Raw genomic sequence first — 25,300 nt, 5'->3', positions numbered from 1 at the left:
CAAAAGGGGCGGGGGGGTAGCAGCCATTATCCATAAAGACTATAAATTTGTGTTACTTCCGTCTTTGACGTTGAACGATACGGAGAATATAGTCATTAAAATTGATACAGCCAGTGGGGCATTAGTACTCACCCTGCTTTACCGACCCCCTCAAACCATGACTATTTTTCCCATCTCTCTGGCAGAACAGATAGCCTCTTTGGTGACTAATTATCCAAAAATACTGTTGGTCGGTGATCTAAATTACTGGTTTGATAAAACCACTAGTGACCCCAGGCAATGGAGCTTTCAGAACTACTCTTAAATATTAATCTGACTCAGCACATACATTCCCCCACTCATGTAAAAGGTCATAGTTTGGACCAAATTTGGTCCCACAATCTCTCACTCTCATCACCATTAATTACACCCTGTATCTGGTCTGACCACTTTTTAATTCAGTTTACAATAACAATTAGTGGGTACACCAAACCACCGCCTTCGGTGGGTGAAGAAACCAGGAAATGGAAAGTTAGTAATTCACCAGCCTTCATAAATACTTTGGCATCTACGTTGCCAGCACCCTGTAAGGATGTAGACCTCATGGAGGAGGGGATTTCACAGTGGCTCCTAAAGGCTACTGATACACATGTGCCCCTAGTAAAATTTACCCGTGCACGCAACATGGACGCCCATAAGTAGTTCACCTCAGATCTTAAGAACCTGAAACTTGAGGTGCGCCAGAAAGAAAGAAAATGGAGAGCAAAATATAAGCCTCAGGATAAAGATGAATATATTGTTGCCCGGAGAAATTATCAAACGACTATTTACAAAGCAAAACTAACTATTTCTCTGGAAAAATGTTAAATTCCCAAAATAAATCTAAAGATATTTTCAATATAGTGAATGACCTGTGCACACGCGAAAGAACTGCCCTCTCCCTAGCCCCCACGCAGGAGCTCTGCAATTCATTAAATGACTTTTTTATAGACAAAATTGTCACTATGAAAAAGAGTATTCAAAGCTTATCTTGTAGGGATTCCAATGAAGACATCTATTACAATCCATCTACTTTAGACACATTCTCACCCATTGACGCAAAAACCTTTTCAGAACTTCTTCTTCGCGTCAAATCTGGCTCGCCTAATGATAACTGCCCACCTCATATTTTAAAAGAGGTCTGCTCAGCCATCCCTTCAGGAATTATTTCCCTTTTAAATGAATCACTCCTACAAGGTCCCCGAAATTTTTTAAAATGCCATGGTAATTCCACTATTGAAAAAACCTGGAGCAGATCCTCTGGACCCGGCCAATTATAGGCCCATTTCCCTTCTTCCTTTTTTTTTCTAAACTCCTTGAGGCTCATGTATCTAGATGCATGTCCAATTTTATCGATAATTCTGAATACCTAGCACCAAATCAAGCAGGATTTCGGCCATCTCACTCAACAGAAACTGTCATCTTGGCTGTCCAGGACACATTAAGATCTAATGCAGACAAGGGCGTCCATCAGGCCCTAGTGCTCCTTGATTTGTCGGGCGCGTTCGACACGGTTGACTATAACATTCTGATTAACCGCGTCGAACAGGCCGGCCTCAGGGGCCCCGCTCTGCACTGGATTGCTTCTTTCATTACAAATCGTACACAGTCAGTGAGATTAGGGACTTGTACAGCCCCAGGATGTCATCTACCTGTGGGGTGCCACAAGGTTCGTCACTTTCTCCTTTATTATTTAATTTATAACTTCGCCCACTGATGCACTCCTTAAAGGATTACAACATCACCATTTTTAATTATGCGGATGATCTTCAGTTAATTATTCCTATAAATACTACGGACTCATCCGCCGAATGTCTAGCTGTCATGTCACACATACTGAGATGGATGACCCTTAATCATCTTAAACTTAACCCGGGCAAGACAGAATTAATCTTGCCCGGGGAAAGCGAACTGAGTTGGGGCCAGCATTTCTGGCCAGCCGATATTGGAACTCCCCCTACAAAGTCCCACTCGGTTAAAAGTATAGGGATCACACTTAATGCAGACTTATCTCTTAAAGGACAAGTAGGAACAGTGGTTTCCTCCAGTTTTTTCCAACTTAAAAAGATTAGGAAAATAGCCCACCTACTACACACTCAGCACTTATTCAAGTAGTAATAGCCCTTGTACTTTCCCGTCTAGATTTCTCAAATAGCCTTTATTTGGGCCTTCCAATTGGCCTTCTAAAACGCCTTCAGTTGGTCCAAAACCAGGCGGCAAGGCTCATCTGGAAACAGCCCAGGTGGCAATCAGCTAGGAAAGGGCTGGGAAAACTTCACTGGCTACCAGTGGCCCAGTGAATCGCCTTTAAAGCAGGATGTATTACCTTTTTGGAATTCTCTCCCGCCATCTATCGGACAGAGCAATGATCTCTTGGCATTTCGAAAGTCTTTAAAAGCGTGGCTTTACCAACAGGCTTACGCTTAGAACTGTGTCTAGTGTCTCATATCAATAGCGCCATGAAACCCACGGGTGTACGTGCACTCTAGGAATAGATATTAACATAACATAACATGTCTAGTTGATTGAATTCTTCTCCAACGAATGAAAGCGAATGTATTGTATTTTTGAAGTGGTTCACATGCTCTAAACCTTTAGATATAGGTATGAAAATGTAAAGGAGTCTGTCGTTATTTCAGTTTTAAAGTATAAGTAAGTTAGTTTAAGTCAATATCACCATCATTTAGTTCAACTAATGGTCCATCGACAAGAAGAAAGAACTTTCTGATCTGTGAAGGGTTAGTTAAAAGAGAATTGAGGTATTTTAGACTAATCCTAAACATTGTGTAACTCATAAACTTGACAGTCAGCGGTTTTACTCCATTGTGTGTTTGATGGGCCCAGGTGAGTATATGGTAGTAGAGTATCTGTTGTCGTTGAACCGCTGGATCATCAGCACTAGGAAACATGGGTGTGCGCTGTATTATTGTGAATATGGTGAATACCTGTGTTTTAAAAATGTCAGCGCACCGCGTTGCCAAATTTGGCGTCGCACCCTGGTCCGATATATTTTTGTATATATGCCCCTGAATTTGAAGAGAAAGAGTTGGACCCAGATTCTGAAAGCTTTAGCATCGGGCTAACGTTACTTTTGTTACACTAACCCATGGTTGAACCTTTTTTGGGAATTCGCAAACCAACGCAAATTGGTATTGCTTTGGTTTGTATAGAAAAATAGCACAAAGTAATGCGAAACACTGCTTTGTACTACTTTGCGTTAAGGGGGTGTTACATGGATGGTACATGGGTGTACCCGTGCGACCACCCATGCTTTTTTACTTCACGCCCTACTCTCAAACATCAGTAGAAACGGTTGAATGCTGAAAAGCATATGTTAAACTGAGAAATGTTTTTCCGACTTTGCATGCGTGCTTCACTGTGCAGCTCATATACAAAGTAGGAAAAGCTTTTTCATTTGTCTAGACATAGGGGCAGATTTATGTTAACTGGCGCATCCCCAGGGATGCGCCAGTTAACATGCGCCACAGTGCGCCACTGCTCCGCCACCCATGGTGCGCCGCATTTATGATGCGGCGCACCATGGAGCAAGGAAGTGAAGATGCGTGACGCATCTCTCGGCGCACGGGCGGCGCATTACAAGAGTCATGTCGCAAGTGCGACATGACTCCTGCAATGCACAGGGGCCACCTATTCAATGTATGGTGCGTCACCCTTACGCCTGCTTCAAGCAGGCGTAAGGAATTGACGTAGAATGTGACTGAGTGAAATCTCATAGATTTCACTCAGCCACTTTTAGGAGGCGTTCCTGCGCAGGAACGCCCCCCCCCCTGCGCAGGAACGCCTCCTTATGGCGCAGGGGTTTCCAACGTGACGCATCTCCTAGATGCGTCACGTTGTAAATAGGGCGCATTGTTTGCGCCGCCGTTGCGTCACATTACGTGACGCAATTGCGGCGCAAGGAGGCGCAAGAGCCTCATAAATCTGCCCCATAGTGTTTTGTACTGGAAGGATACCCTTCCTGTACAAAACCTGTATTAGACTCACACACACTCAAGCGTTATGGCGCTAAGGCGTGTCTGCGGTGCTCTGCAGCTGCAATCAGTGCCGGCACCAGGGAGAGGGGATGAGAGAGCCATTTCTACGCGAATATCGCGCTCTCCTGCTCCCTCCCTGTCACGCAATGCAGCGCAGCATCTGGGTGCTGCACAGCGTTGCCTATCAGATTTCAGAATCTGGTCCACCGAGTCTTCCCTGGGGTCAAGGACAATGGACAAACCCACCCCACACACTGAGCACATCTTCATGCATAACCAAAATCCCACTTCCGCAGGCAAAGGTTCACCAAAGTCTCCCAAACTCAGCACTGCTTCGGAACCCCCAAACATCACTTGTGCGATGACCAGGACAGCCCAGCCACATCCAGAATCTGTTGCAGGCATCGACGCCTGCTCTGCTCAGCCCCATCAAAGCTTCAACCAGCTCCTTCAACGGCCCGTGTCTACTAGCACAGCCACTATCATCAACTCATAATATTAAATTTTATTTAAAAAAGCCAACTGTAACACAGTCACATTCTTGAGAAAAATCATTTTGATGAAGCTGAATTGTCCAACTGAGCAAAGTAAATATTGCTCCTGTTTGTTAAATGAACAATAGCTGCATAAATGTCATTAGAATATGTAGATGGATACCAATCCTTGTTGCACACTGCAATTTCCATGCTGTAGCTTTGCCTGCCATTCAGCTGCGCCCTGCTGCGTCATTTTCCAATCACAGGGATGCATTTTATTAACAGTAAGGCTTCCGGTTTGCCTTGTAAGTAAGGCCCCCTTTCATGCTGTGGTTAGCGTGAAAGGGGTGGGCTGTGGGTGTTGCAGTGGGTGTTCCACGCTACACCTATTATTGTTGACGCTGCCCCCTATGTACAAGGGTGGCGTACATAAGAGGCAGAGCCAGAATGAAGACCAGGTAAAACCTGGTTTTAACTTGGCAAAACAAGGAGACATGCATTATGTCTCCTCGTTTCTGCTTCTTTCATGTGTGCTGCCTGGTGCAGCACACATGGAAAAAGCAAGCTGCAATGGATTGTTGATGTACAGGAAGATCTCCCTTCCTCTACATAAACAATCTGTAAAAAAAGGACATTTTGTGGCTTTCATGTGCGCTGCATGGAACAGTACACATAAAAGTGACAAAATGTCATTTTAGGATTGTTTATGTGCAGGAAGGGACACCTTCCTACCTATTAACAATCCACCCTGCACGCAGACACCCTTGTACTATGGTGCAAGGGTGCCTGCGTTGGCGCTTCACTGCGTAGAGTAGCGCCAGCGCAGGGGGAAACATAAGGCTGCATCATATCCTTGTAAATATGGTGCAGTCTTGCATTTGTGAAGTGGCTGAGGGAGGCGTTAAGCCATGACGTCTCACTCCACCACTTCCTCGTACATATGCCCCAATGTGTTTCCTGTCTGTATATATTTTTCAAAGGAGAAAAAAAATAAAAAATTGTGCTTCTTGGGAGAGACTCCTCAAGCTGTCTTTCAGGAATTCAAGGCAACAGCTGATCAGATAGACAGCAGCGAGAGTTATACAACATTGTAGCATGAGATTTTCTTAAAAACACACACATGTTAAAACATATTTGTAGTATATCCCCAAAATGTACCTTAGATTGTAGTGTTTTGTTATATGTGGCTGCTAAATTTGCTAACACATGACAGACATCCATGTATGAGTGCACATCCATGTGGAAAATAAATGTGTAAATATCACATACAGCTCCATTTATTACCCAAAACACAAGGTAATTAAGGATAAAGGCCATTAATATAACCAAAAAAGAAATATGGATAAATACAGATGGAAAGTTAAAAAAATAAATACCATAAAACCAGGATCCCTAATTAACAACAATAGGACGCATCCCTGTGCTTATCCCTGTGCTGGCGCTCAATTGGTTGCAATGCACCAGTGCAGGCATCCTTGCCTCATGTTGCAAGGGTGCGTGCAATGTAGGATGACTGCACAAAAACAATCAGTAATGGTATATTCTTCTATGCGCGCTGCATAGTGCAGCACTTATTGAAAGAGGAAAAAACTATGAGAGATAAAAGCATTTCTCCTCGTTGTGCCATTCCTACAACTCCCTTGGGGAGGCATAGAGCTCTGACACAGTCCCAGTTTTACAAAATGTTGTAAATCTGGGAATGCATCAAGTTCCATGGATGATGCGTGGGAACACCCACAGAAACACCCATGCAACGCCCCTTTCACGCAGAGCAATGCGTGAAAGGGGACCATATTTACAAGGCCATGAAAAGTCACGCTGGGTGACTATATGTGGCCTTGTAAATATGGGTAGGCAGACTGTGCCACCAGTGTTCTAAAAAAGTGACGCATCGGCGGGACAATGAGCTTGTAAATAGGCCCCTTTGTGTTTTACACTACACATTCATTTGGTACTTTACAAACTATACAATCTTTCAAAGGTATAAATGCTTTTCTGGATTTGCTGCTAGCTATTTGCCCAATCTAATACATTTTGTAAGGTTTATGTGGAATGACAACTCTCTCCGAAAGTGCACTGACATGGAGTCAATATAAAACAGTTTCTAAGAGCACCAGATTAACAGTCAGCAGATGGGGTCTGTTTAAAAAACCCAAACTCATAGTACTCTCATCAGTCAATAGACTCCCCATAAGAAGGCCCTTTATGTTATTTACATTCACCAAACTAATAAGGGCATCAGATGCCACTGATCAGATTTCATTAAAAAGGAAACCGCCACTAATTTTTTTTGTAAACAAATTTTACTTTTACTGCATTTTACACTGCAATGCAGTACAAAAACACCGGGCCTCATTTTCACAAAAATAACAAAGCGGAGCGCTGCCAGCCATTTTGCTTTGCCAAGCTGTGTCATTTTAAAAGCATAGGGTGTTGTGTAGTTCCTATATATAAATATAGGTTCTGGGCGTTTAGACAACATAGACTATAGGATTGGTGTCAGACTGATTCTGGAGACCCCTATCGAGTATGTTAGCCTGTATACCAGCTAGCTCTCAGTGCCACTAAAAACCCCTCTTACCAAGAAGAGAATAGTTTTTGGCAACTAACAAACATGACAACCCTGATCCCTCACGACCATTCTACTTTTCGCTCAGTCACACATAATAAACGGTAGGGCCGTTATAAATAAGGATTTAATGAACAGTCATTATTCTGGTGTAAAATAGATGTGCTGAAACAATCATTAGACAGAAACAGATTTAAATGACTAGAAGCACTAGTAAAGTAAAAGAATGGTGGATTTCTACCATTCTGCTAAAATCATGAATGCAGGCAAGTATGTAAAATACATGACAATAAAATGGGTACTCCTACGATGCAATCCTAACTAGATGTGTCTAAGTGTACCTAGCATGTGTGTAGGTGTTAAGCTAAGAATCCCTCTAGGATAAAGTTGAAACCCACTGCCTGAAGTGAGAGACTGTGGAACCCCGTTCTGGTGTCTAGATGGACACCCCGCAAGGGATTTCAGACCACTGCGAGCTGGAGTATCTGCATGCAGGAACCTCAGCGTCTCCTGTCAGTGTGTCAGACTGGAAGTTCTGATCTCTTCTCTTTATCTCAGCAAGATGTCATATTTATATACCCAAAAGTCTCCCAAGGGGTTCTACCTTGCTGTGCCGCTGTCAGACTTAGGATGACGTCAGGAATGAACCTTGTACATAGTTATTATGCAGGAGAATTTTAGTCCTGCTGTTTTTCCGAGAATCTAAGGATCCTCATGCATAATGTATGAGGATATTGTTCAGGGTAAACCCCACGTTCTGTCCTCCCAACTCGTTATGTATGTAGTGTAGAGACAAATATAGGTGAAAGTTTGAGATGTTATCCTAGCATATAGTGGGGTACCTATATGGAACATAACACCCACTCCTCATCCGACCGGACAACATAATTACATTCTAACGTATTGGTACGCAATAACTATAGTAAAAGCCAATACTTTCGTAAAAAATGTTTAAAACTTTTAAAAGTGTTAAAACAATTGTCACTCAAGTCATAGCTCTAATATGTCCCTATATATAGTTTGAACAACTATAACCATTGGAAAGCCATGCAGGTCAAAAGTCTTATTATGATTTTTAGAGTTCCAATTTCTGAGCTAGTTTTTGAAAAAAAAAAGGACAAATTTTTCCCAGCAAATGTCGGGCCAAATGTTTATGTGTCCTGGCTGGTAGATGCAACATTGCTGCTGCCTGCCTCCGCAAACGACGATTCCTGTAACACCTCACACATGATGTCAATTGAGCACCAATGATCTTCTGTACTGCCTGCAGCCGATTCCAGGCAGTCTGTGTGCCATCCAAGGCCAGGGTGTCAGAGGAGGAGCCGGTATCCATCTCAATAGCAGCCGAGACTTCCTGTGGTGGCTCTGAGAATGCGGCCAACATCATCGGAATACGCTGTGGACTCTGCAGAACAAGGGCCGTTATCTGGTCCAGTAGAGCATTAATGTCCGGTGGCGCAATCGATGGAAGTGTCAGACAGAGACCCAACACGCATTCTGCTCAGCAGAACAAGCAGCGGAGAACAGGTAAGACACAGTCCAACCAGACTGGTCTAAATGACAGAAACCAAGAAGCACTTAGGGGCATATTACCAACGATTAGCGATATTTAACGCTAGCGAGGCTTAGCAACGAATTTTTTAACGCTAAGCATTTCCAGAAATTATCGCAGAGATAACTTGCTATTAGCAAGGTTTATCTCAGAGGTGATAAAAATCCTCACGCTAACTGCCAAATGAGAGATTATCACTGGAAAACTAACGATAATCTCTCGAAGTTTGGAGTTAGCTTGATGATAGGGGCTCACAAACTTAGCCATGATATCCACCTTCCATAGGATATCATGGCTAAGTCAGGAAAATAGCAGGTGTAAAAAAAGCAGTGCTAACCGTAGCACTGCTTTTTTTATCACTAACCGGGTTAGCGAAATCCTTGATAATAGGAGAAATGTCGCCTAACAACATTTCTCCTATTATTTTTCTCTGGAACGCCCCCTTTGCATCTCATTAGAGATGCAAGGGGAAGCGTAGAGAAAAAGGGTGCTAAAATGCAAATTAGCGTGTTAGCACTCTGTTGCTGATAGGGAGATAATTTTATCTCCGCTTTCTTGGCTTTTAAAGCCAAAAAAGCGGAGATAAATCCCTTGATAATATGCCCCTTAGTTCCTGTAGGCGAGGTGTGCCCAGATGTTGTACCATGCGATCACGGTATTTACACTCCAGGAGTACTCTCTCCATTTCCTTGGTGACTGGGACGTCCATTGCATAGCAGCAAAATTACAATCAGGATACCTGCAATTAGGAGCAGGATAAGCGGAAGCCCTCCAAAAATGCCTCCGAATACGGAGTGTATAAAGTTTGGTATAACTCAGGGATGGTGCTTAACAGTCCAGAACATATGGTCTTAAATAGATGGACTATACCCATTGTATCAGACATGTTAAAGATACGATTCACCATTTCTGTGAAATGGAAGGGGCAGCTTGTACATATGAGTGCCTGTTTCTTGGCTGAGGACCTTGCTATTTGAAGATCAAAAGTCTCTCGGGCGGAGGTTAAGGGCACTGAAGTTTTAAGAAGCATGGCATTCATTCTACTCAGAGTCTCAAACCATTTAAGAGAAACATTCAACAAAGACCATAATGGTGCCTCCCTGATTGTGTGTGTCGGTGAAACCAATACTTGCATACAGCAAGTAACTCTGGAGCTCACAGTGACTAGATATGTGATGCCCGTAAGCATTCTGCAACAACCTTGATCGTTCAGCATCAAGTAGCTCCCAATCGAAAGCAACTCGAATACAGGGGTAATCGCAGCTGTCGGGGTACCTCTCACATGGCAGGATAAGTTTGCTACTGCACCATTGCAGGCCCGTGTAACATAATATTCTGGTATATGAGAGATCCACTTAAAGCGTTCTTGCAGTTTGTGCCGCTTAGAAACACTTCGCGATCCCCACTCCTGCATTGAAATCCATACAGTAATTCCCAAGATTCCTTGATGAATTCCCTACCCATTTCTTCATATCTGCCTGCCTGTTGTTCTAGGCAATACTGAATCTGGAAAGTTGGGATCAGTAATGTTCTATGGCCATGGATCAACCATTCTGTAGATGATTATTCTGCTACAGGGAAAGCTATCCTATCCGGTTTTTCAATACGCAGCATTGTATATTTTGTTCCTCTTTGTGCCATTTTCATTTGTTTCTCTGTCAGGTTGAATGCAGAAAACAATGACGTACTAATGATAAAACGCCAAGGCACGTAACCAGCGAGTAGGGATTCCAGGGCCCAGTTTAACAACATAATGGAATGTAATTGTGATTGTCAATGCTGTAGTATGGACAGATCTTGTTCTAGTACTTCAATAGCAGAAGTTACAATGTTGCCCAGTGATTAAATCCTGGATGTTAATGTAGTAATACCTTTGTCGCCTACAGCTAATGCTTTTTCTAAATCGATCTAATCTATTTCTTGTAATCTCTCCACTGCTTCTTGTTGGGATATTTTCCACATTTCATAATAGAAAGCATAGTAGAAACGTATTTGACGTTGCTTTCTGGGACACAATAAGAAATCCTGTAGTTCCACATCCGCTGCAAGTAAGAATAAGTGTTGTATCACCTCTGTGAGTGGTAAGGTTTTTAGCCAATCGAGGCATAACTTCTCAACACTGCATGATGTTACCACCCCCGGATGTTCTCTTTGTACCTATCATGGGTCTGGCCTATGAACACTGAACCCTTCGGTGGTACCCCTGAGTCTTTCTTCACATCTGTTAGTGTCTGTGGGCCAAACCAACCATCCCTTCCAATTGGGATCTGATCTATTGTATTGCATGATGTCATCTAAAGTAAACCCTTTTTTGGAGGTATTGTTACCCTCTGTTTGTGAAGGTGTTGGAATCCAAGGTGTGTTCAAATCTTTGTTCTTGGTTATTCAAAGACAGGAAGTCTTTTGCACAGTTTCGATCAGAAATATCATCTGCTGGGGAATGAGGCATGCTCTAAATAGTGCTTCTTTTTCCCTGAACTTGCTAGTCTCTAGTACCCCAGCCTGATTTTAAATCTACAGTGTCTTTCCATAAGTCAAAACCCTGTTCAGACAGTTCGGTAACAAAGGAAGCAGAGAAAATATGTTTGGTGTTTGCCAAAATATTTTTCTGTGCAGATGTAGGTGCAACCTTATAATAATAAGAGGCTGGGTCAGAAGTAATAAATCCTGAAAAATATGAAAATGTTTGTGTAAACGTAAACGTTTTTGAACTACTTTTCGGTGGTGTTGGGCAATGTTTCCATTGGTGATATGAAAATACATTTCTAGGGATACTAGATTTGTGTAGGAAGTGATGACCAAAATATTGATGACAATACATGGTGTTAAAATCTGATGTGTCTTCCTACATTTCATTGCTGGAAAATGCAGAATATTGTTCTAAATCAGACAACATATTATTTACAGTTTCAAAATCCCAATCATAGGAAAATGTACTGGAGGTAATAACATAATTTTAGGACATTTTAAATAAATTAGGTATTTCTAAAAGTTCTGTCTAGCCACAAATGTCATAATCAACCTTGTCCCATACTATACCGTCAGGTATAGGAACTCCTGTAATGTTCACTGATGACAAGTCACTGTGTTTGCGATGTGATAAAATATGAGGTTTCGGAAGTAAGTTCACTTTTGACGCTTTGGGGAAGGCAAGTTCCATTAATAAGTAAGCAGAAAACAGTTACTAAACCTAACCAGAACAGAAAGAAAAGGATCCCGGTAATTATCCATAGTGTGATAGCAGGTAAGTCTTTTTAAGAAAAACAAAAAAGTCTTTGAGTTGTTGTTGACAAGTTTTTTGGGCTGGCATCTTTTCAGATTCACTCAGATTCAATGAAAAGGTATCAAAGTCTATGAAATAGCCAGATGCAATTCGGTCTATTTTCGTTAGCTCAGCCGTGTTTTTTTTTTACTTGTAGGTGGATCCTGTTGAGGTACGTTTACGTAGACATCAGTGTTTTGTCTAATTGAAATTTGTCCTTCATTTTGATTTTGATTTTCCTGTTTGAATATCAGTTCCAAGAGGAACGAGTTCCATGGCGTTATTGCATAGTCCATCATTCAGTGTAGTTGACTCCTCAAATGTGATGAGTCTCTCTGTTTGAACTTCCTGTATAGTAGCGAGAGGAGGACGTTGGCTACCCAGGAGTCCACAAGGTCTACTGTTCAGTATTGGCCACATAGTGTGGTTTGATCATATCAATGGTGACAAATCTCTTTCTTTTGCGGCAAGAGGCGTCAGAAGTACAGTTCTTGTTCCTTCGACTGCTAGAACAGATACTGGCTTTCTGTATGATGGCCCAAATTCTTTCTTGTCAAACATCTTTTCTCTGACCAGATCACTGACTTTAGGACTCCAGAAAGGTATTGCTGTTACTGATTTGATTTCTGCTTTATATGGACATTAATTTGTCATGCCCTGGATGCATTCAGACCCTGTAAAAAAGCCAAACGTTGATTGATGTCAAAATGTTTTTCATCTGTGACTGTGCCTTCACAATCAAGATCAGGTACCCACATTCTTGCCCCAAATAGGACCTCGTATGGAGTGATCCCCCTCACCCCCAGAGAGCTTCTTGGAAGATTATTGACTCCAGTGTGTGCTGAACTTATACCCTTGTGTGCAGCTAGAATTAAATCTAACCTGTGATCCATGTTTGGTATTACTCTATCCCCCACTCCAGGAATCTGAGCATACAGAATTTTGTTTACATCTAACTTGTAGGAGTACTTCAATGGAAAACCTTTTGGTATTGCTGGGCTGTTTTTATGTGACGCAGTGACAGCTACCATTATCTGTCCGTCTATTCTCGTTTTTGAACGAGTGATTACAGCTACGAAAGCAGTTTGTTCTGCCCCCTTTGCGGCTTCATCAGCCAATGATTCCCTTCAACGTGAACGCCATCATGTTGATGACTCAATGTGTGTATCACATGAGTTCTTGGTAGTTCGTTTTTCAACTTAGCTAATTGTTTCCATAGCATTTTATACTTAATTGGGCCACCTTTTTTAATCTTTAAACCCATTCTGTCCCCAATAGTGAAGATATTCATTGTATGACTGCACACAGCAAATAAAATCACCCACAATTAGTGTGGCAAATTCCTGATCCTTATTTAAAAATGCTAGTATCAAAGCTTTTAATTCAGCCAACTGAGCCGTACAGTCCCCTAGGGACTGTGGGGCATATTATCAAGGGGGTTTATCTCCGCTTTTTTGGCTTTAAAAGCCAAGAAAGCGGAGATAAAATTATCTCCCTATTACCAAGCTGTCGCTAACACCAGTTAGCGACAGCTAGTAGGAGATAGTGACCATCTTGGGCCCCACTTTGCATGTCAGTGATATTTATCACTAATGACATGCAAAGTGGGCGTGCCAAGATGTTAGCGACTGGAAACAGTCGCTAACATCGCTATCTCCTATTATCAACTTTTGGAGATATTCGCGCTAAGCACGAATATCCCCAAAAGCTAACACCTGCCCCTGAACAGTTCTTAGCCATGTTATCCAATGGGAGGTGGATAACATGGCTAAGAGCATTAGCTCGATAATGCATGAATATCGCTGACTTTTCAGCGATATTCATGCATTTCGGCCGATTTTTATCGCTTAGGAGATAAACCTTGATAATAGCAAGGTTCCTCAGCGATAAAAATATGCGATGCTTAGCGATACTTAGCGATAAAAAAATTGTCTCTAACCCTACTTAGCGATAAATATCGCTATTTGTTGATAATATGCCCCTGTGTTTTTGTACAGCTAGGATGGAACTCTCCATCCTGCGTATGACCTTTTACGAACATACACGCCGCACTGTATTGCGGTTTACTTCCTATGTCCGGTTGCGCAGATCCGTCTGTGTAAATTATGTATTCATATTGCTCTGAAGACATTATTTCATTTGTAAGAGGATATTCTTGTTCATATTACAGGAATGCTTGTGTTTTTAGACTTGGGTCGTGTCTGTATTCTCCATCTGATGCAGTGAGAGAATTAGCCCATTGTATCCATCTCGGATTTAAGGCTTTTGCGTTCAGGATTCTTGCCTTTGTACCAGCCTCTAAGGTCGTACTGGAGTCATGACCATTATTTGTTTCCCCTGACCCAGTGCTCTTTCTCTCACTACCGCAGTCTGTACGGCCGTCTAAATGTTTTCTGTAGATGTGAAACGCAACTCAGCATTTGAGTTCCAGTGTAATTTGTATGCTATGGGTACTGTTTTGCCTTCATTATATTATAAGTATGTGTACCCAGATTGACCGCAACTATACGGATCTCTTGATTGTGGATATTCACACATGTCTGTAAATGTTTTGAAGCGATCATGTTAGCTTGTAGGGGACAAAGTGTATCTGTGTGTTCCTGTGTCCATTGCCTAACTGAAAAATCAGGTCTTATGAGGTCGTAGGAAGGTTTAACCACCTTCTCTGCCACTTCTATTGTGCATATCCCCCAAAATGTTGAGCGAAAAGGGGCGATGTTTAAAAGCACAGGTAAAGCCACGCATGGTGGTATTACGTGTGCTTATTAATATCACGTAGCAGGTTGCCCGCTGGTGTGTCACACAACGTGACGCACCAGCGAGGCAAGAGGCTTGTAAATCTGCCCCTTAATTTCTCCATAGACTTTCATTATCCTAATGTTGCAAAAAAAGTTCACTTGAGGGGCATATTATCAAGGGATTTATCTCCGCTTTTTTGGCTTTAAAAGCCAAGAAAGCGGAGATAAAATTATCTCCCTATCAGCAACAGGGTGCTAACACGCAAATTCGCATGTTAGCACCCTTTTTCTCTACGCTTCCCCTTGCATCTCTAATGAGATGCAAAGGGGGCGTTCCAGAGAAAAATAATAGGAGAAATGTTGTTAGGCGACATTTCTCCTATTATCAAGGATTTCACTAACCCGGTTAGTGATAAAAAAAGCAGTGCTAACCGCGGTTAGCACTGCTTTTTTTACACCTGCTATTTTCCTGACTTAGCCATGATATCCTATGGAAGGTGGATATCATGGCTAAGTTTGTGAGCCCCTATCATCAAGCTAACTCCAAACTTCGAGAGATTATCGTTGGTTTTCCAGTGATAATCTCTCATTTGGCAGTTAGCGTGAGGATTTTTATCACCTCTGAGATAAACCTTGCTAATAGCAAGTTATCTCTGCGATAATTTCTGGCGATGCTTAGCGTTAAAAAATTCGTTGCTAAGCCTCGTTAGCGTTAAATATCGCTAATCGTTGGTAATATGCCCCTCAATTCTTATTAGAAAAGACAACCCCCAACTACAGAGGTACATTTTAAATTCTAAGGGCCTTATTTATGGGAAGTGATGCATCGCTACATGAAAACAGCGATGCGTTACTTCTCAGTGCACCCTCCTTGCGAAATCATGGATGTGTCATATTTACTGTATGGCGCATCATGTTGCAAGGAGTTACAGATATGTCAGTATTTCTGATATATCTGTTGGCGCAAAAGAGACGCATTGCTGGGGTGTGTCTGAAAACAGACGCAACTTCTTCAATGTGTCCATTCACATGGGGCAAGTCCCATGTTTTAATCGGCCTGCGTCAGTCTTACGCCTGCTGTGTGGCAGACGTAAGATATTGACGCAATGGTGTCCTAGACGTGGGGCAGTGAAATGTCATAGATTTCACTGCGCCACTTATACCAGGCTTTTTGAGGGGGAAGCCCACCCTGCATACATTATACCTGTTGCAGGTATAATGTGGCTCAGGGGTTTACAAAGTGAAGCATCTGCCTAGATGTGTCACTTTGTAAAAAGAGCGCAACATGGCGTAAACAAGGAGATCAGTTTGTGCTTCTCCAGATCAATCATTCTTAATCTATACCCAGTATGAAAGACCTATGATTCCTTTCCTACACTTCTTATGTAACATTTCCTATACACTGCTTTACACATGTATGATTCATTGTCTCTGTGTGATGTAAAATGTTCTGACACACTACACCGGTATGAGTAGCTCTAAAAAACAAAACAAAAGCATGTGAGAGAGAGTGGTTATGGAGACTTGAGGGTCACTGTTAAATGGTGGTAAATCGCAATCGTCTTCATTGCCTGATTTTGCTCGTGTGAAAGTATCACTCATAGTTGTTGTAATGTCACTCATAATTTCATTGAAATTATGAAAATGAAATGAAAATGTCACACATTGCAATCTGAAACCCTGGCAGCAATGCATCTAGTAAGGACCTGCTATACTGCACCCCAGTGCTGCTGACTCCACAGGGACATCCTGTAGGGACCTGCGGTACTGCATCTTGTGCTGCTGACTCCACAGGGACATCTAGTAACGATCTGTGGTACTGCACTTTGTGCTGCTGACTCCACAGGGACATCTAGTAACGACATGCGGTACTGCACCACCCTGCTGCAGACTCCACGGGGACATCTGGTAACGACCTGCAGTACTGCACCCCAGTGCTGATGACTCCACAGGGACATCTAGTAACGACCTGCGGTACTGCACCCTAGTACTGCTGACTCCACAGGGACATAAAGTGATGACCTGCAGTACTGCACTCTTGGCTATTCTAGTAATGAGTGGGGAAGGGCGGACATGGCAGTATAAATAGGAAGTGAACACAAAATCTGTCTTTCCCTCAATCCTCTGAGCAATAGCTCCACATATTTCTCACAGTACTTGATTTTCATACTTATAGGAATATAGAATTATTTTGATTTTCATGCACAGTAAAATATGTGAAATATATTTCTCTGGACGGGGGGCAAATATACTATCATTTTGCTCTAGGTTTGTGTCACAAAAGTGATGCTAACCAGCACAAAGTGTATTTTTCCTAATTTACTTGCCAGTGCAAAACTTGTTTTATGCTGGAAAGAACCAACCCTGGGGCAGATTTACAAGCCACTTGTGCGTACCTTTTTCTGACACACCAGCAGCGCATTTTGCTGCCCCATATTTACAAGGGCAGGAAAAGCCACCCTGGGTGACTTTTCCTGTCCTTGTAAATACGGCCCCTTTAGAAGCTGCACTTTACGTGAAAGGGGTGTTTCATGGCTGTTGTTGTGTGTGTTACCACTCATCACCCATGGAACCAGACACATGTCCAGGTTTACAAGAATCAAAAATCTGGAAATGCGTCTGAATACTACGCCTTTCCAGGGGATGCGTCAGGAGGCGCAACGAGGAGAAATGTTTTTATTTCTTCTTGGTTTTTTCCTCTTTCTATGCATGCTGCGTTCTGCAGCACACTTCGAAAGAGGAAATCACCGCTGGTGATTGTTTATGTACAGGAAGGTGTCCCTTCCTGTACATAGACAAACATTTCAACAATAACGTTTTGAAAGTTCTATGTGTGCTAATGTGGCACACATAGAAGTTGTAAAACGCCATTTCTGATTGTTTATGTGCAGGAAGGGAACCTTTCCTGCACATAAACTATCATCCTCGTGACGCAGGCATCCATGGTGCAAGGATGTCTGCGTCGGCGCATGGCAGCAGTTTGTGCACCAGCGAAGGGATAAGCACAGCGATGCAACATATTGTTGTAAATATGTTGCCTCCCTGTGCTTTCAAACTAACGCTGCGTGGCGCAGCAAAATGACTTGCTGCACTGCGTTGAGTTAGTTTATTGTAAATCTGCCCCCCTGAAAGTAACACAAATCAGCACCAAGCATTGCTTTCCGTTATTTAGCACCATCTGGTATTACATTGGAATTCCCATGCAACCACTCATGCCTTTTGAATAAAAACCCTATCTACAAACAATAGCAGACAGGGTTTAGCGCCAAAGATTAAACCATTTAAAAAAAGGGAGTTAAGAGAGAAATGTTTTTATTTCTCCTTTCTTTTCTGACTTTGCATGTTTGCTGCACTGTGCAGCACACATACAAATTAGGGACATTTTTAAAGCATGTCTACATTTAGAGTTTTGTACTGGAAGGAAATTCTTACAGTACAAAACCTATGTTAGACTCAGGCACGCACCCTGGCACTATGGTGCTAAGTTGTGTGCCTGGCGCACAATAGCCGAAAGCAGTGCTGGCGCTAGGGAAAGGGGAGAAGAAAGCCATATCTTTGTAGATATGGTGCTCTCCTTCTACCTCCCTTCCACGCAACGCAGCACAGCATTTTTGGCTACTGCATTCTATGGGGCATATTCTAAAGAACGTGTTATAATTACCCCAAAATTAGCTTACCGTAACTTCTCACATTGCAGTCCATCGCGGGAAAATAACACCATGATAACGTATTCTCAACCCAGCGGCACCATGCGATAGTGTAACAGGGATTCTGCTCCTACACAGAACTGTGCACAGAGGCTTGGAACCTTAGGGAGTTAGGGTGTGCCAAAACTCACCTTAGTAGCCAAAATCCCCTACCAGACTAGCAAACAGTGTCTCATTGGTTCTTCCATACCCCCAATGATTAGACAACCCAGAACATTAACTTAGAACACCTCAGGTAACGTGGAACACATAAACACTCTTTCGTTATACTATCATATCAGTCCAAAACTATGAGTAAATGAGGACACGTGCAAGTTTGAAATATTTATTTCTAATGCTGTGTTCTCAAGCGCAGTATTTTAGCTAATACAAGCAAACATATTATAAGCAGCAAGGTTATCCGCATAGTTACAATTCCATAAAATACAAACAAAGGGAGAAAGCATGTTCAAATGCTAAAGGAAGAAGGCTAAATGGCACCTAATTCTTACCCTCCCTTGCTAGTATATTATATTATATCTACAGACGGTCTCTTGGGTTTACAAGGGTAGCCCCATACCTCTGGTTCTAGTAGAAAGAGATCACATTATATTCTACACCAGCTCTCTGCATACGAAGGTTCTCCAAACTGTGTCTGCATGCTCTGCGCAGGGCATTATTAAACGCGCCAAAAACTAGAGGTGCCCACAGCTGCATATGTGTTATGTTTAGAACGTGCGCTTATCAGACCGAATAACAACTACTGTGTTGAAATAACCTTGAAGGCCTCGGCACTCACTATTCAGACATAGCTTACCAAGCAAGACTGATACTATAGGAAAAACATATTATTCTCATGTGAAGCAAAATATTCTGCTAGACCCTAAACATTTAGAATATCATGTGCCGTGTGCAAAGGCAGCAGAGAGGAAAAATGGCATTTAACTTCTAATAAGCTCATGCTAACTTAACACAGTATAAAGGCAAAGGTCATCACCATGACAATAGTCTCATGATAACGCGACAAATTACCCCGTTAAAATGAGAACACAATGACAAAAAATGCGAAACACCAACGTGAAAAAAGTGGCGATGTCCCAAACCGCGATACAAAAATCAGCGAGAACCAGCGACAGGCTTCAATTCCCACGCGTCACGTGAGAAAAGGCCCTATAAAAGCAGGAAAAAAAGACAAATCACAATAAACTGCGTTGCACCATGGACGCACCAGGGCCAAGTGCAGAGGACGACTCGAACCCCTCAAGTCCCACGGTGGACCAGCCATGAATCCCGGGGTCGGGGAAGGGCAAGGATAAGAGCAAGACAGGGTTCACTCAGCAGGAAAACAGGAACATCATCATAAAGGATATAGCACACTACCAACAACTGTTCGTCACCTCCACTGTGACATTGACAACACAAAGAGGCGCTGGCATGATATGAACAGCCAAACCAGGCAGAAACTCGCTGCCAACAGGAAGGCAGCAATGGTGACTAGAGGAGGGAGTCCAGCGCCACAGGAGGAGCTGGATGAACTGGAGGAAATGGTGGCCACAGTCATCAGTGAGGAGACGGTGCAAGGAGTTGGGGTTCTGGACACTGCTCGATATGATCTGACCCAACAGGGTGAGTAACGACCAGGGACTGGGAGGACAGGAGGAGATGGGGAAAATGGCACACATGCACAAGTATGCATAGCACACTGCACACCCACATGTGGAACATGTCCTTGATACCCTTGGCACACTGCAGCACACATAGAAATACCAAGTAGGCCCAAGTACACTATGTGCACAAAGGCACCCCCTGATCACTGATCCAACAACCTACCGATGCACATGTGCTGAATCCAGAAAAGCAGCGGCTCTGTGAGCCACCCTGACAATGCAAGTGACACTGCATGAGCAATAGCATGGCAGCAGTCAAAATACATGACATGGTGCACAACACTACACTGAGGTGGCCCAGTGTGGATCACATACGCAAAGTAGCAGGTCACACTCTGACACATCCACGTGCACATACAACCCCTGATGCCAACAACACATCTGCGGACAAACAATGCACAAGAGTACACAAACCGTCCAAGAGCACAAATGACCCAAGTCACCAACATCTCTGCACCGCAAAAGCACATGAGACAAAGGCACACCGGTAGTGAGACAAAATATCGAAATAAAAATATCGATATACAATAATATCGATGTTTTAATATCGATGGCATAGAATATCGAAGTGTAAAATATCGACAGACAGAATATCGTTTTTTAAGGTATGTATGTTACTAGAATATCGATGTGTAAAATATCGACAGACAGAATATCGTTTTTTAAGGTATGTATGTTACTAATATCGAAATTTACTAATATCTAAATTTTGTTTAGTGTTATGTATTTTATTATGTTGTTTATATGTTTGTTAAATATGTTTTGTAATGTATGTTTGAAAATTAGTAATTTTGTTTACATTTTGCGTTTTAGTATCAGAGCGGGTTGTGGTTTTATAGGGGAATAGGGTGGGAAGTAATTTAATAATAATTAATTAATTAATATATATTTGTAAATATTTTTAATTAATAATTAATTGGTAATTAAGTAATATTAATTAGTTAATTACATTAATTAGAGTTAATGTGCTAATATCTTTAATTTAGTGTTATTGTTAATTAATTATTAATTGGTAATTAAATAATATTAATTAGTTAATTAAATTAATTAGAGTTAATGTGCTAATATATTTAAATTTTGTTATTGTTAATTAATTGGTAATTAAATAATATTAAATAGTAAATTAAATTAATTAGAGGTAATGTGCTAATATATTTAATTTGTTGTCATTGTTAATTAATAATTTATTGGTAATTAAATAATATTAATTATTTAATTAAATTAATTAGAGTTAATGTGCTTATATATTTCATTTTCCGTTATTGTTAATTAATAATTAATTGGTAATTAATAATTATTAAGTGATTAAATGATGTGATTTATTTATGTGTAGTGGGTTATGTGTTTATAGGGGAATAGGGTGTGATATAATTAAATGTAATTAATTAAAGAGATTGTATTTAATGATTGGTATTGATTGTTAATTAATTGGTAATTAATATGTGGTAATTAGTTCATTTATAATTACATCAATTTATTAATATTAATTGTTATTAATTGATTAATTGACATTTATATTAATTGTGTTTTTTTGTATGTATAGTGTGTTGTGTGTTAAAGGGGGAGTAGTGTGGGAAGTAACTTTTACCCCTACGCTATCCAACGCTTTCCCTACTGTTGCACCCTCTGGAGTGGGAATAGTAATTTTTACCCCTACGCTATCCAACATTTTTCCTACTGTTGCACCCTCTGGAGTGGGAATAGTAATTTTTACCCCTACGCTATCCAATGCTTTCCCTATTGTTGCACTCTCTGGAGTGGGAATAGTAATTTTTACCCCTACGCTATCCAACGCTTTCCCTACTGTTGCACCCTCTGGAGTGGGAATAGTAATTTTTACCCCTACGCTATCCACCGCTTTCCCTACTGTTGCACCCTCTGGAGTGGTAATAGTAATTTAAACCCCTACGCTATCCAACGCTTTCCCTACTGTTGCACCCTCTGGAGTGGGAATAGTAATTTTTACCCCTACGCTATCCAACGCTTTCCCTACTGTTGCACCCTCTGGAGTGGGAATAGTAATTTTTACCCCTACGCTATCCAATGCTTTCCTTACTGTTGCACTCTCTGGAGTGGGAATAGTAATTTTTACCCCTATGCTATCCAACGCTTTCCTTACTGTTGCACCCTCTGGAGTGGGAATAGTAATTTTTACCCCTACTCTATCCAACGCTTTCCCTACTGTTGCACCCTCTGGAGTGGGAATAGTAATTTTTATTCCTAAGCTATCCAACGCTTTCCCTACTGTTGCACCCTCTGTAATGGGAATAGTAATTTAAACCCCTACTCTATCCAACGCTTTCCATACTGTTGCACCCTCTGGAGTGGGAATAGTAATTTTTACTCCTATGCTATCCAACGCTTTCCCTACTTTTGCACCCTCTGGAGTGGGAATAGTAATTTTTACCCCTACGCTATCCAACGCTTTCCCTATTGTTGCATCCTCTGGAGTATACTAATTTTTACCCCTACGCTATCCAACGCTTTCCGTGCTGTTGCACCCTCTGGAGTGGGAATAGTAATTTTTACCCCTATGCTATCCAACGCTTTCCCTACTGTTGCACCCTCTGGAGTGGGAATAGTAATTTTTACCCCTACGCTATCCAACGCTTTCCGTACTGTTGCACCCTCTGGAGTGGGAATAGTAATTTTTACCCCTACGCTATCCAACGCTTTCCCTACTGTTGCACCCTCTGGAGTGGGAATAGTAATTTAAATGCCTACGCTATACAACGCTTTCCCTACTGTTGCACCCTCTGGAGTGGGAATAGTAATTTTTACCCCCACGCTATCCAATGCTTTTCCTATTGTTGCAATATGTGGAGTAAGTAAATATATACATTTATAGGTAGTTTTTAATTTATTTAAAATGTATATGTATTAGTTATATTTTTTTGTAAAATGTTTATGTTTTTCTTTAATATTTGTTATTTGTAAAATTATATGTATTTTGTAATTAATTTTACATTATTATTAATGCATTTAAAAAAACAATATTTTTAATTTCGATATTTTTGTACTTCGATATTATTTTTTTGATATTTTTGTACTTACCTTTATGAAGATATAACTCCGATATTTTAGATGTCGATATTTTTGTGTCGATATTTTTGTATGTAGATATTCTGTCTGTCGATATTATGTCATAGATCCGGCACACCGCCTCAAAGGGATGAGAGGCCGCTAAATCAGAGCTGTAGGGGCAACTCTCCCACAATGTAGCACACATCCATAGCAAGCACAGCACATCAACATTGACGACAATGTGGTTTAAAGTGCAACACTTTCACTACAGGACAGAGGACACAACTGGTGCTTCTTGTGTGTATGGACTGGCCATTCACATCTGGAATAGTAGGAAACTGTGAGATGAAAAATGTACGAGTACAACCGCACATCCGTTATGTAGTCAAAATGTCCACTGTCTCACATCAAACAGCCAGCTCCTCCAAAACAGTCACAATGTACATTGTCATGCTGTCTGTCTGGAAACATGTACATACTGTCTGTAAACATGTACAATGTGTCGACATACATGGAACACACTGTTAATCTGCATCTCCCCTTCACATTGCAGAGGGACAATCAACACCTCCTTCAAAGCAGATCAGACATCCCTGCACTGCTGATGAAGAGGACCACTTGGCCATCTGCTCTGACACCCTGCAATGGCTCTGGTACAGCCTCCGCACCCCACCCCAAAGAGGAGGGCAGCCCAGCTGCATCAAGGTGAGCCCACCCTCTGCCCAGCCCAAACAGCAGGAAGCACCCTCCACCACGGGTTGCTCACACCACCTCACAGAAAGACACATGGCATTCTAACGCCATGTGTTTAGACTGACAGAAGAAGCTGGCAGAACAGGTGCGGAGGGGTTTGACCTCATGGCAGCCAAACTGGATGCCATACGTGGGTGCATAAGTCCCATCAGGACCACTTACACTCCCTATCAGACACACACAGTTGGTTCCATGCTCTACAACAATTCTTGGCTGACCACGCTGGAGCCATTACTCGGATACACAAACTGTCTAGTCAGACAGGCTCCTGTGATGACAGCACAGCACAGATGTGGAAGACAATGGACAACATCAGTCATACCACCCCCACCCCCTGTTGTGTCAGTGGCACACAGTGATGCAGTCATAACACCACTACACACACCTGGCAGACCTGACACAGAAGACATATCAGAGGACGAAGATGTGGATGGTAATGACTGTGTCAAAAAGGAGGTTGTAGCATTCATCCCCGCCAGCCCTATGCATCATGCCCTGGGACAACACCTTCCACTGTCCCCTGACACACTCTGCAACATTCACCTGGACCCTGACATGGACTGCCATATCTGCTGTAGTTACCAATGGCACAGCAATCAGTCTCTGGACTGAACTCTTCCTCTTCAGACTAACTTGTCATTCCCCAAAGGGCTCTGGTTGGCCCTCCACTGGGCAACCATGTAATGTGGGCTTGGTATGGCCATGTACTGCTCCAGCTCCGACACTCAACTGAATGTGAATAAAACATTAAAAATCACACAGATATGTCACATCTATGTTCCATCAAGTATAAAAGTATGGATGAATATAGGGACATTGATTGCACAAAAAGGTACTGTTAGAACCGGGGGTCTCTAGTTGGCAGAGGTAAGTACCTTAGACCAAGTAGGGACCCTTGCTTCTAGTCAGGGTGAAGGAATAACCCTCTGAGATAACTCCTGCTCACCCTCTAGGTAGCTTGGCATGAGCAGTCTAGGCTAAACAGAGGCAATGTGGATAACATTTGCACTTAACACAACAATAATCCCCAATCCACCACAAACTGAGACCACACAGGTAAGTATATTTTATAAAAATATATAACTTTATCTTTATCTAGTTTCAGCAAGGTAAATCAAGCAGTTGCACGATAATTACTTCATTATAAAGATGTTGCACCTCTTCTTAATGGTTGCAGTTAAATTGTTAGGATGTTCTTCTGAAAAATGTCTCAAGTCTCTTTAATCAGTAATTCGAAATAATGCCACGGATTTATATTCACTTAGCTCTAAAACCGAGCATTAAAACTACTGCCCACGTGCCATGTTACGTGGGGGCTTCAAGCGCTGCAAATGCGCTTCTACGCGAGGCTCGGGGACTCTTTCTCTCCCCAGGTGCAGCCTCGCGCCTTCTTGGGCCTCAGGCGCCCCAGGCCGTGCAGATCACACGCGTCCCCGCCCCGGGCGGTCCCCTGTCCTCTCCCGCCTGCTCTTGACAATCCAACGAGCGGCGGGGGAGGCGGTGCTGCTCACCTTGTGGGGGGACGGCTCGCCAGGGGTGCGGGACGCCTCGGATTCCCTC

The sequence above is a fragment of the Lissotriton helveticus genome, chromosome 2_1 (assembly GCF_964261635.1).
Source record: "Lissotriton helveticus chromosome 2_1, aLisHel1.1, whole genome shotgun sequence".
NCBI lineage: Eukaryota > Metazoa > Chordata > Amphibia > Caudata > Salamandridae > Lissotriton > Lissotriton helveticus.
This window is presented reverse-complemented; position numbering follows the sequence as displayed.